This window comes from Bidens hawaiensis, unplaced genomic scaffold (assembly GCF_021521415.1).
Source record: "Bidens hawaiensis isolate Kalapana, Puna unplaced genomic scaffold, B.hawaiensis_p1.1 tig00012553_1, whole genome shotgun sequence".
NCBI classification, from domain to species: Eukaryota; Viridiplantae; Streptophyta; class Magnoliopsida; order Asterales; family Asteraceae; genus Bidens; species Bidens hawaiensis.
In genome coordinates, this window is record NW_027492027.1 from 678,236 (window position 1) to 692,607 (window position 14,372).

The following is a 14,372-nucleotide window of genomic DNA, read 5'->3' on the forward strand; positions in this document are numbered from 1 at the left end:
ATTTATATAATGTTTGTTGTATGGGAATCGTACGGTAATGTATTAAGATGGTAATTGTCTGAGTTGCTAAAATTGTAAGGCCCGAAACAGTGTTCTGGGTTAACAGTGTCCCCAGAGGTTATTAAATGGGATTCTGGGTTAACAGTGTCCCCAGAGGGTATTAAATGCGTTTCTGGGTTAACAGTATTCACAGAGGTTATTAGATGTGTTTCTGGGTTAACAGTGTCCCCAGAGGTTATTAGATGTGTTTCTGGGTTAACAGTGTCCCAGGGGTTTTGGGTGTGCTTCTGGGTTAACAGAGGTTTCACTTGTGGGCTCAGCATAATTACATCGCTAATTTATGATTATTATAATGATTTGTCCTGGTTTACTTAAATTAGTGAAACTCACCAACTATTCGTAGTTGACCCGTTTTCTTTACATGCTTTCTAGGTACACCCAAATTGGAATGAGTGATACGTGCTCGATGATGTGTGCTATTTTGTGGAAGCTTAAGGATCTATATTTTGTATTAAATATGTTAATGTACTATCGGTAAAACTTATGTGATAACGCCTAGACGGTAACGAAACTCGGAACAATGTAATACGTTTAAATTAATGTAGTGGTGTTTTCTTTATAAGCAATGCTGTTGATATCAGACGTGTCTGTGGCATCCCGTTTACGTTTCCGCTGCGGTTACGGGGTGTTACAGAACTTGGTATCAGAGCCATTGGTTATAAAGAATTAGGATGTCTTTAAAAGATACCTAAAATATAACCAGTAGCTCAAGTATTATAGGATCTGAATATCAACTAATAATTTATAGTGACGAGATCTGGATGAACTTGGATGGACAAGTGAGTTATTATGATCCGGAACATAATAACAGACTTGTCCGCACGAGGGAATTCAGGGGAAGTCACGGGGGACTTTAATAGGTAAAATTGGCAACATATGTGTAAATATATGATAATATTGTTATGTGGCAAAGTTGTATAAGTAAATGTATATTAATTTGATTATAATTTACACTATGGAAAGAACTATATGTTTGTTAACTTGTGTGCAGGTAAGAATGTCGAGAACTCCTAGTTTATCGATGGAGGAGGACCCGGAGGAAGTCAGCTCCGGGAACTCTGGGAGTCTACGCATATCATCCAGCTCTGAGCCTAGCGAGGCTAGTCGTAGGAGCTCTAGCCAGTCCTCCCCAGTCAGGATTGCCAGATCCCCCACCCCACCCGCACCACAGGCCACCCCTATCCCTCCCGGATTCGGACCCCGCCTCATGGCGCGGATCAGTGTCCCGCATGTTCCACCGACCTCTCCCCCACCCAGACCTGCTACCCGTCGGGGCGAGTCCTCCCGCTCCCAGCCCGAGCCTGTGACTCCACCTGTGTGGGGTCTCCCTAGGCAGGAAAGGGACGCGGCGGCATGGCTTCGAGTGCTCACCGAGCAGGTGAATGAGCACTCCGCGGCCTTGACAGTTGGAGTGCAGAGGCGGATGTATCTGGGGGACTGCATACTGGACCACCAGTATGCGATTGCGCAGTTGAAGAGGGAGTGCTGATACTCCCAGTGGATGATCGGCCGGATGGAGATGCGGATCCGGGGTATGTTGGCCGTGATGGTGGTATTGGTGGCTGTGTTGGTGGGGTTGGTATACCACCGTGTTTAGTTTTGTTAGGATGGGAGTAGACAGGGACCGCTTTTTGATGCTCTGTGTAAGCAGTTAGTGGTGATGCTAACATAGAGTTAATCTTGGGTAGTTATAATACAACCACTGGCCCTTAGGGGGTCTCTTTTGGGGTATATCATTATAGATACTTTTGGTTATCATTCAAGCACTGACCCATTGCGGGTTATGTCGAGATGATGCCGACATAGGCCCTATGTATGAAAACTTAACCTATGTAATGGTGACAGGGAAGTAATGTGAACGGATGTATGTGTAATATGTACTAATGTTTATTAATGAATGGAATGTGTGTTGTGTGAGTCGTTTGATTGCTCAACAGTTGGAGGCGGCGATACCGGATATAGTATCGCGCATCGCCGCCAGTATTAACAATTCGACCAATCCAACCCCTCCGAGCAATCAAACGACCACCAATAATTACGGGGAACAAAATGCTAATCCTCCACAGAACGATAACACGATTCCGAGTAATGACGCACCGCCTAGGGTGGTCGTTACAGACAGTAATGGCCCTATACCAACTGTAGAGACGAACCGTACTGAACCGATTCCTGCATCCAGGGGATGTTCGATCAAAGACTTTATGTTGTGCAAACCCCTAGAGTTTAGCGGGTCTGAAGGACCAAATGCATTGGTTAAGTGGATCGAGAAAATAGAGTCCGTTGTGAATATCAGCAACTGCCCCGAGGATTGTGTTGTTAGGTATGCTACCTGCACATTCACGGACCATGCCTTGACATGGTGGAACACGATAGTGCAGACTCGGGGTCAGGCGGCGACAAACCGCATGACCTGGACAGAGCTCAAGGCTCTTGTACTGGAACATTTCTGCCCGAAAAATGAATTGCAGAAATTAGAAAATGAATTGTGGAACCTGGAGATGCAGGGGGCAGACCATTTGGGTTATACGAACCGGTTTAATGAGTTGTCGCGATTGGTACCATGGTTGGTCACCCAGAGTCGAAGAGGGTTGAGGGTTATATTTGGGGGCTAACTCCAGCTGTAAGAAGTATAGTCAATTCTGGGGGACACCAGACGTATGAGGGTGCGGTGACGCAAGCTGGTATCGTCACGTATGATTTCGTAAGGAGCGGGTCACTGAAGGTGGTAGGAGAATCCGCTGGGGGAAAGCGGGGTACACATGACCATAGGATCCAGGAAAAGCAGCAAAGTAAACGTGCTAGGCCCGTGGCCCAGAACTACGCCATGACTAGTTCGGGCGGAAGGCAGGAACCGCAGACAAGGACGTTTCCCAGGTGTGGGAAATGCGGTTACCAACATGGTGGCGAGTGCAGGGTGGTAGTGTGCCATCGGTGTGGCAGGGAAGGGCACTCCGCACCGAGATGTAGGACAAACCTGAACAACCTGAACCGACAACCGCAACCTATCCGTGCGCAGCCATTTAAAACCCAACCAACCCGACAACAAAACCCGCAAGGAAACCAAATGGTGACCACCAGTCGTGCTTGCTATGAATGCGGCAGCACGGATCACTTCAAAAGACACTGTCCGAAACTGAACCAGGGAGGAAACGGGAGGCAAACCACGGGTCAGGCATCGTCGTCCAATCCGGCGAGAGGCCGAGCATTCGTGATGGGGACGAGCGAAGCACGCCAGGACCCCAGCGTAGTGACAGGTACATTCCTCGTCTCTGACCATTACGCTTCTGTATTATTTGATACGGGTGCCGACAGAAGTTTTGTCTCCGTTAAGTTTCTATCGATAGCAAACCTTCCAATTGGTGAAACCATAGAACCTTATACCGTAGAAGTCGCTAACGGTAAAACCATAATAGTTAATCAAATAGTTCGGAATTGCCCTTTTGTTCTGAACGATCAATCCCTTCCGATTGATTTGTTACCGGTAGAATTGGGTAGTTTTGACGTGATAGTGGGAATGGATTGGTTAGCATGTAACAAAGTAGAAATAAACTGTGAAAAGAAATCGTCAAGATCCGGGTGTCGGATGACGAAGAGGTATTAGTGCAAGGAGAAAAGTCAGGCAATATGATACCGTTTATATCCCACCTCAAGGTGTTTAAATATATACGCCAGGGATGTGTGGCGTATCTAGCAAGCTTGACGGCCACAGATTCTGAGGAGAAACGAGTGGATGATATTCCAGTGGTGCGCGAATTTCCACAAGTTTTCCCAGAAGAACTTCCTGGATTACCGCCAACCCGACAGGTCGAATTCAGAATCGACTTATTACCTCAAGCTGGCCCTGTTGCTAAGGCGCCCTACCGACTTGCACCATCCGAGATGCAAGAACTATCCAATCAGTTGCAAGAATTGTTGGATAAAGGATTTATACGTCCCAGTTATTCCCCGTGGGGTGCACCTGTACTATTCGTGAAAAAGAAGGACGGGAGCCTTAGAATGTGCATTGATTACAGGGAATTGAACAAGTTAACAATCAAAAATAGGTACCCTCTTCCCCGAATTGATGACCTGTTCGACCAACTCTAAGGTGCGAGCTACTTCTCAAAAATAGATCTTAGATCGGGATACCATCAGGTTAGAATTCAGGAGGAGGATATCCCAAAGACCGCATTCCGGACTCGTTACGGCCATTACGAGTTCTTAGTTATGCCTTTTGGGCTAACAAATGCGCCAGCAGTGTTCATGGATCTCATGAATCGAGTCTGTAAACCCTACCTCGATAAATTCGTCATCGTGTTTATTGACGATATTTTGATATACTCGAAGAGTAAAGAAGAGCACGAGCAACACTTAAGATTAGTTTTAGAGCTTCTAAATCAGGAGAAGTTGTATGCAAAATTCTCTAAGTGTAACTTCTGGTTACAAGAAGTGCAATTCCTTGGTCACGTTATAAACCATCAAGGAATACACGTTGATCCAAGTAAGGTTGAAGCAGTTAAGAATTGGCAAGCGCCTAAATCGCCAAAGGAAATCCTCCAATTCTTAGGCTTAGCTGGATATTATCGTCGATTTATAGAGAACTTTTCCAGCATCGCCCAACCTTTAACCCTCCTGACTCAAAATGATCGAAAGTATGAATGGGAAGAAGAACAGGAGACGGCGTTTCAAACGCTAAAACAAAGATTGTGCCAAGCGCCAATCTTAAGTCTCCCCGACGGAGACGATGGTTTTGTCGTGTATTGTGACGCATCCCGGAGAGGGTTAGGATGCGTGTTGATGCAAAATAATAAGGTTATAGCCTATGCTTCTCGACAGTTAAAAATACATGAGAAAAACTACACTACTCATGACTTAGAACTGGGAGCAGTTATCTTCGCACTTAAAATCTGGAGACATTATCTCTACGGTACAAAGTGCACCATCTTCACCGATCATAAAAGTTTGCAACACATATTCGATCAGAAAGAACTGAATATGAGGCAACGAAGATGGGTCGAGTTGTTAAGCGACTATGACTGTGACATCCGTTATCACCCCGGCAAGGCTAACGTCGTAGCCGATGCCTTGAGTAGGAAAGATCGAGTTAAACCATTGCGTGTGCGAGCGCTGGGGATGATAGTCCAGTCGAACCTTTCGGACCTGGTTCGAGTCGCTCAACGCGAGGCGTTGAAAGAGGAACAATTGGAAAAAGAGGGACTTTACGGTAACGAGAAGAGTTTCGAGCAGCGCGTGGACGAAATGCTCTATTTCAAAAATCGGATTTGGATCCCGACCCTCCATGACCTTCGTGAATTAATCATGGACGAAGCGCATAAATCGAAATATTCCATACATCAGGGATTGGATAAGATGTACAAGGATGTGAAGGAATTCTACTGGTGGCCGGGTATGAAAAAGGATATAGCCACGTACGTCAGTAAGTGTACGACTTGTGCGAGGGTTAAGGCGGAGTACCAGAAACCCCTCGGGAATGTTACAACAACTAGAAATTCCTGAATGGAAGTGGGAGCAGATCACGATGGATTTTGTGACACATCTCCCCAAGACGTCCCGAGGACATGATGCAATTTGGGTAATCGTGGATCGATTAACCAAATCGGCACATTTTATTCCGATTAGAAATAATTATAACACTGAGAGACTTGCGCAAATTTATATAAATGAAATTGTGTCTCGTCATGGTATACCCATCTCTATCATCTCCGATCGAGATAGCCATTTCACCTCCAATCTTTGGCAAGCTGTACAAGAAGCGCTGGGAACGCGTATTGATCTAAGCACAGCTTACCACCCTCAGACTGATGGTCAGTCTGAGAGGACCATTCAAACCCTGGAGGATTTGCTTCGTGCGTGCGTACTGGATTTTAAGGGAAATTGGGATCAACATCTCCCACTCGTTGAATTTTCCTATAATAACAGTTACCATAGCAGTATAAAGGCAGCTTCTTACGAAGCATTGTATGGACGGAAGTGCCGATCACCACTCTGTTGGACTGAAGTGGGCGACACACAGGTTATTAGATCGGACCAGGTCCAGGAAACGACCAGCAAAATCCTTGAAATTCGGAACAATCTGAAGGCCGCGCGGGATCGGCAGAAGAGTTATGCCGATACCCGTCGAAAACCGTTATCATTTGAGAAAGGTGATAAAGTGTATTTGAAAGTATCACCTTGGAAAGGAGTAGTCAGATTTGGAAAGGCGGGGAAGTTATCCCCGAGATACATTGGGCCATTCGACATTACTGCAAAAATCGGTCCTGTAGAATACCGATTAGAACTGCCTGATGAACTGAGTGCAGTTCACAATGTGTTTCACGTGTCGAACTTGAAAAGGTGTCTGTCGGATGAGACATCGGTGTTGCCCTTAGAGGGTGTCCAAATAAGTGAAAAGCTTAATTTCGTAGAGGAACCCATAGAAATAGTGGACGGGAAAATCAAGCAACTTAGACACAATAAGATCTCGTTGGTCAAAGTTAGATGGAACTCGCAACGAGGCCCAGAATATAGATGGGAACGAAAGGACGAATTTCGGAAGAAATACCCCTACCTATTTCCTCAAAAGGAAGTAGTTGACGCGTAAAATTTCGAGGACGAAACTTTTGTAACGGGGGGAGAATGTAACGATTCCGGCAAATTCAGGTATACCCTAGCCGGTATATACTATTTACGTGTTATTTAATACTGAATATATGAATTATAATGTGTATATACGAGTATGTATGATTCACGGTACGAATTATACTCGATTATACCGTTAATCGTATTGGAAGTAAGATTAACCGATTGACGGTTATTGAAACCCGAATGAATCGGAGATTACATTATAGACGAAATATATAATGTTTAGTGATGTTTACGAAGTATTAAAGCTTTGGAATAAGTGAATTAAAGCACAGAAAAGAGTTTTCGATTTAATGGTACGTCGGTACGTTAAACGAAACCTTTAATACCAAACCAAGCAAGAGGCGATTGATCAAGCCGAAAAAGATGCACAATTACCGACAATATGATGTGTTAAGTCAATAAATGTCATGGTTTAAGTTTTTAAAGTTTTTAAATCGGTTTTATATAAATTTCATTTTTAAGCCGAAAAACGACCGTTTTAGCCTCGTTTTAAACCGAATTAAACGTTTAACCGAAAAACGAACTGAACCAGATTATCCACAACATTATCCGGATTACACAATCCGAATGTGTGGCCAAGATTTGAGATGTGGCCCCCACCTCACACCATTACGTGGACCGATCGGTCCATTTCACACACATTAACATTTCATTTTCTTTTTTTACATACAATCCAACTCCAAAACCTTTCCCTCTCTTCAAATCTCATCCAAATCCTTGATTTTAACAAGAATCACAAGGTAAAAACTTGGTTGTAATGGTTAATTCATAGTTTTGATTCCATGATCTTGAGTTGTTTGCAAGAGAATGAAGTTTCAAGTGAAAAATGGGTGAAAACCCGAGATGAAACCGATTCTTGCATGATCAAGTGATGTATACAAGTTATACAAGGGATCTTGGTTCAAGAAAGGAGTTAAAAGAGTCAAAAACGAATTTTTACGGTTAAAATCTTTGTTTCTTTATCATAACCGAAACCATGAAAGAAATGGCTTCATTGTGGGTGTAACTTGCTTGGTGTGGTGTTATTGTGCTTGTAGGTGTTATATCTAGTTGCTAGCAAAGACTAGAAAGCAAGATCTTTGCGATCTAAAGCTAGAAACACAAGGTAGTTCGGTTTTTCGTATGATTTATATGATTTGGACAGATTGTGATAGACTTAGAGTTGGGTAATGAAATTTCACAGAGATGATCTACACATGAAAATATGAGATCTGTGAAAATTTGGTAAATTTTGGATAAAGGATGAATATTTGGTGAATTTAATGCTCGGTTTTGGCTAAAAATGGTGAAAAATAGCTAAACATCATGATAAATTCTGGAAAATTCCAGATAAGCTTTTCATAACATGTAAAAGTCACACACAAAATTTCAGGTTTATTGGAGAAGTCTAAGTAGGCTTTTCGGTAAAACGAGTTCTAGGGTTTTCTAGCTCGGTTTTAGTGAAAATGGCATGAAAAATGAGATTTTGGTTCTGGAAAAATTACAGGGAACTATGTGGATGGCTGGGGTCATCCCAGAAAAATTTGGGATTTTTCTAAGGTCGTTTGGTATTTTCGACATATTTGGTGTTTAAATGACGTTTAAAAATAGATAAATAAATGTTAAATATAAAAATTAATTCTGAAAATATTTTTATAAAATTCCTTACTGTCAAAAAGTGGTTTCTTCAAAATTTCAAGATCCGAAACTTAACGGATAATTATTTGTGCTAAAAAGAAACATAAAAACAAACTTTTAAAGCTTAAAACGCGTAAACCGGCAAAGTTCGCCTAAGCGAGCTGACCGGTGTATAAAAACCTTAAAAATGGACTATTTTCATGAAACTAAGTTAATCAAGTAAAAATAAATCATCCGAAAATAATTCGGATGATTTGGGTATTTTTACCCGATTTAACAGTTTCCGGTGTATTAAAGACGGAAACGGGCCCCGCGGCAAAACGGGGTGTCTAAACCGAGCTCTAATTTCACCACTTTAATTAAAATATCAGTAACAACTATTTTCGGGTCGTGTGTGACCAAACTCATTTTTGAAAACATAAAAACGGATAACCGTGCTAGGCACGCAAAACGGGAAAACAAACTAATGGTAGTTTTGACTAAAGAACTCTAAGTGATATCACAATCTAAGTCCAGAGAAGTGTTTCGGGGATAACATTGTCCCCGGATCGTGTACGGTACTGGGTTAACAGTGTCCCCAGACGTACCGGTTAACACGAATTTAAGTTATATTAATAGAAATTGTATAGTAACGACTTAGGGATCGTATTACAGATCCGGACCGGTAGCCGTGCACAGTGTTACATATTTGCTCACGAAAAGGTGAGTTTCACGAGCCCCTTTTTACTGAACTGTTTTAAATATTTTCCCGGGGCGGAAAGCATGTTTCTATCAAAACGTTTAAGTACATGCTGATCGCATGGAAATGAATGTATTTATATAATGTTTGTTGTACGGGAATCGTACGGTAATGTATTAAGATGGTAATTGTCTGAGTTGCTAAAATTGTAAGGCCCGAAACAGTGTTCTGGGTTAACAGTGTCCCCAGAGGTTATTAAATGGGATTCTGGGTTAACAGTGTCCCCAGAGGGTATTAAATGCGTTTCTGGGTTAACAGTGTCCCCAGAGGTTATTAGATGTGTTTCTGGGTTAACAGTGTCCCCAGAGGTTATTAGATGTGTTTCTGGGTTAACAGTGTCCCCATGGGTTTTGGGTGTGCTTCTGGTTAACAGAGGTTTCACTTGTAGGCTCAGCATAATTACATCGCTAATTTATGATTATTATAATGATTTGTCCTGGTTTACTTAAATTAGTGAAACTCACCAACTATTCGTAGTTGACCCGTTTTCTTTACATACTTTCTAGGTACACCCAAATTGGAATTAGTGATACGTGCTTGATGATGTGTGCTATTTTGTGGAAGCTTAAGGATCTATATTTTGTATTAAATATGTTAATGTACTATCGGTAAAACTTATGTGATAACGCCTAGACGGTAACGAAACTCGGAACAATGTAATACGTTTAATTTAATGTAGTGGTGTTTTCTTTATAAGCAATGCTGTTGATATCAGACGTGTCTGTGGCATCCCGTTTACGTTTCCGCTGCGGTTACGGGGTGTTACAATTCGTTATCCAAACATATGACGAATAAGGTCATTCTTTATCGGTGTGGCGGAAGCGAATTAATAATAACGAATTAGACTAATTCGTTATTCAAATGACCCTCATTCGTTATCCAGATCGATAGAGAGTGGACAATATCTTAAAAATAAAATCATTTTCATTTTAAATTTAAATGAATTAAATAATGAAATAAATAATGCATCAAAACTCGTGTCCCGATGACCTTTACCTTACCAATCTTACCTGTCAGAGTAAGATGTAATGCATTAGCGTGTTTCACGTTTAAACATACATAACTTAAAATCAAATAATTTAAATGAATTAAATAATTAAATAATAAATAAGATTTTAAAAAAATGAAAATCTTTTTGGTATTTTGTTTTCTTTCCAAATATTCACCCTTAAACCCGAAATTTGAAAATAAAACAGAAAACGAAAATGGAAAGCAAAATATTTTGGATTTTTTAATATTTTTAAACGTAAAGTAAAATAGAACAAAAACAATTATAAAAACTATTTTACGAAAGCTGTACATTTTTTGTGAGTTTAAGCAGAGAATCATATTGACCAAATTGCCTTTCAGTCGTAATTTTATATTTTAGCGTTATTATGACTGGTTTTTAGTTGGTCATTGATATTTTTGTTGGAATTACGTATGCCCGAGACACATACTTATATTAATGTGGCTAACTGTGTTTGATCCAAGTCGGGTCATACCCAATAACAAGCTAGACAACACCAAATGTATTCTTTTAATGATTTGATCATTTAAACGAATACCGAACACTAAGTATTTAGAAAATTGGTTTTCTAAACAAACACACTTGAGGATTTAAATAAATTATCTAGATAATTTGTTTATATAAATTAATTATTTAATTGGTTAAATAATTATATAAATGTATGTACATTTTATAAAAATGAGTTTTATAAAATGAATGGAGATGTTTTAATGGTTAAAACAAAACAAAAAAAAAAAAAAAAAATAATAATAATAATAATAACCGTCCACCCCATGTGGGTGGAGGTTTTTGGTCCAATTAGATGGCATGCTACTTTTTGCATGTGGTGATGTCTTGTTTCAAAACTCTCCATACAAATTACATGCAAAGAACCTACTCTTGTAATTTTTTTTCAAGTGTGTTACAAGCTTCAAAAAAAAACTCTCTCTCCCTCTCTAAAAACTTACGGCCCATTTGGGCAGAAAATTGGGAGCTTTGTGAGATTGTTTTGTGTTCATAAATCCTAGCAAAACAACTTGGTGTTGTCACAAATAGCTTGGGGTATCACACTCTTGAGGTCTTCTTCTTTGGAGGCTTGTCATTCATCCACCATCCTCTTCAACAATCCACTTGTTCTTCTAAAGGTAGAAGAAGGTACAATTTACATTTTGTGAGCATATTGTTCTTGTAATTTTGATCCTAGCTCTTTGGGTTTTAGTTTTAACATAATGGTATGTTCATAACTTGTTTTAAAATCTTAGCTTCCGTTGCGTTTTCATGTTAAAATGGTTAACTTGAACTTTGATAATCTTGTATAAAACCCAACAATGGCATCAAGAGCCGGTTACAAGGACTTATGCTCCTTACATGTTCCTAAATTTCGGGTTTTTTCATGGGTGAAAAAGGGGTCCGAAAATTTGGTGGATTTTACCCCTCATGGTTTTGTAAGATCTTGACATGCATGGAAAGATCTTAGGAAACCATTTAACATTTGGATGTTGAAATATCAAAATTGTAATTTTTTGGGGATGGTGGCCGTAGCCTCTTGGGGGGGGGGGCCGTTTTTTTTTTTTTTTTTTTTTTTTTTTTTTTGATGAAATTTAGGCATTGGTTGCTTAGGTTGCATGCTTAGAACATTTGGTATGTTTGGATGTGTCATAACCGAAACCTAGACCTTGGATGTGTTGATTGTTGTTTTGTGTATGTTGATTATGTTTATTATTCAATATGGTTGTAATAATTCATAATCTAAGGCTTGTGTAATTTATTTATTCATAAGTTGGTATGTAATAAGTAGATTAGTTGCATTTTCCTTTTTTTAGAAAAATATGTATTAGGATACATTTTGTAAAAATTAGAAGATGCAAGATTTGATGAAATGGGTTGGGCCGAAATTTTGGGCTTGTTGGGCCTCACCGGCCCATCATGGGATTCAAGCCCATTAGGCCCATAAATTTCACTCTTGGGCCCAAGAAGACTTTTGGAAGTTTGGAGCCCATTAACAAGCCCAACAAGAACACAACAACTTGGAAAGGATACTTGAAGCATTTGGATGCAAGATCAAGTGGGAGTCAACATTCCATCCTTGTGTCATGTTTTGTCCCTTAGGTGTGACTTATGACCTATACTTGTTTCGGCTAACAAGTATGGTCAAATTTAGCGGTTTTCGGTTATGACTATATTTTGCATGTGTATGCTTGGTTGTTTGTTTTACTTAATGTAATGTGTGGTTGATAGATATTAGGATATCCAAACCGTCACATAGGAACGACAACAAGCATAAAACGGGTTCTAATATATATTTGGTAATATCGCGTCATTTAGTTTAATTAAATGGGTTTATTAAAACTAAGCGATCACTCACATATAATAAAATTGGTTTTATTATAACTAGAACCTTGAAAATTGGTTTTCAAAATCGTCATATTTCTAAATGCATGTTAGGATATGGCATAATGTTTTTCAACTAGAATATTTGAAAAATTTAAAATCCCTTTTTTCATAATTACCAAAGAAACAAGTCTAACACCATCCTTTTGTATGACACTTAACGTATTAGGAAACTTTTAATGGGATAAAGGTCACCTAACCATTTTGAGCAAACTAATATACTTAGGGTAATATTAACATATTTGTGGGATAAAGGTCACCTAACCACTTGTATGTTAATCTTACATGTTTATACAAGTAGGACGACTTGAATTAGAAACCATGTGATAAAGGTCACCTAAGCATGGGATCTAATGATGTTGATGGGATAAACATGCCAACACGAAATAAGGATTTCGAATGGTCCCATACCTCTAGAAGTTGCAAAGGGTTGCAATTGTCAAGATTGACTACCTTGTTAAATCAAATAACGGGATAAAGGTCACCTAACCGAAATTTGATTTATCATTGGATTCTAGAATTTAATTATTATTTTAAAATATGAAATAAAAGGGTATTAATAATTAAATTGATTATAATACTAAATAGAACTTTGTTAAATTTTGTAGATGGCCACTAACAATGCAAACACCTCTACCCATAACACCCGTAACCTATCCTTAAGAACCATCCTTGAAAAGGATCGTCTAAACCATAATAACTTTATGGATTGGTATCGCAACTTGAGAATAGTTCTCAAACAAGAAGAGATATCATATGTCTTAGACGATCCCATTCCCGATGAGCCTAACGTGGAAGATGAGGAGGCTTATAACGATTGGGTCAAGTACACCAAAGATTCGGTGCAAGCCTCTTGCCTCATGTTGGGGACTATGATTCCCGAAATCCAAAAGGATTTCGAGCATCATGGGGCATACGACATGATAACTCAATTGAAGGAAATGTTCCTTCAACAAGCTAGAGCGGAACGTTTCGAAACGGTTCGAGCGTTTCATGCATGTCGTATGGAGGAAACCCAAAGCGTCTCATCGTATGTCCTAAAGATGAAAAGCTACATCGAAAAGCTTCGTAGGTTGAATTGTCCCGTGTCTAATGAGTTGGCTACGGATTTGATCCTCAACTCTTTGACCAAAAGGTTTGAAACCTTTATCATGAATTATAACATGAATGGGTGGGACAAAAGCATTGGTGAGCTTCACGCAATGCTAAGAACGGCCGAAGCGGGAATGGGTAAAAGGGTTTTACCCGTTCTAACAATCAATGAAGGAAAAAGGGGACATAACTCCAACCCCAAAGCAAGTGTTGCTAAGGGCAAGGGCCACGTCCAAGGAAAGGGAAAGAGGAAAGCCATCACGCCCATCAAACCGAAGGAAAAGAAGCAAAAGGTTGCGGCGCAAGATCCATGCTTTGAGTGTGGAGAGATAGGTCATTGGAAAAGGAATTGTCCGACCTATCTCAATGCGTTAAAAGATAAGAGGGATGCGGGGCATACCTCAGGTATTATCTTTACTATACATATTGAACTAAATGTTATTTCTTCAAATACATGGGTACTTGATACCGGATGTGGAACTCACATTTGCAATTTGTTGCAGGGGTTCAAAAGAAGTAAACAACTCAACAAAGGGGACATTAGTCTCTTTATGGGCAATGGAGCAAGAGTTGAAGTCCAAGCCCAAGGAGACTACTTGTTAAAGCTTCCAAGTGGTTTGGAAGTAATTTTGAAGAATGTTTTGTATGCTCCTAAGTTAAGGAGAAACATTATTTCCGTGTCTCTTTTAAAACAATGTGGCTTTGATCTTAAATTTATAGATTATGATATTCATGTTTTGATGAATGGCATGTTTTATTTTAAAGCTATACCCATGAATGGTATATATGAAATAGATCAAAGTGGTATGTCACATAGTAGTTCAATGTACAATGTCAGCACCAAGAAACTCAAGAAGGACT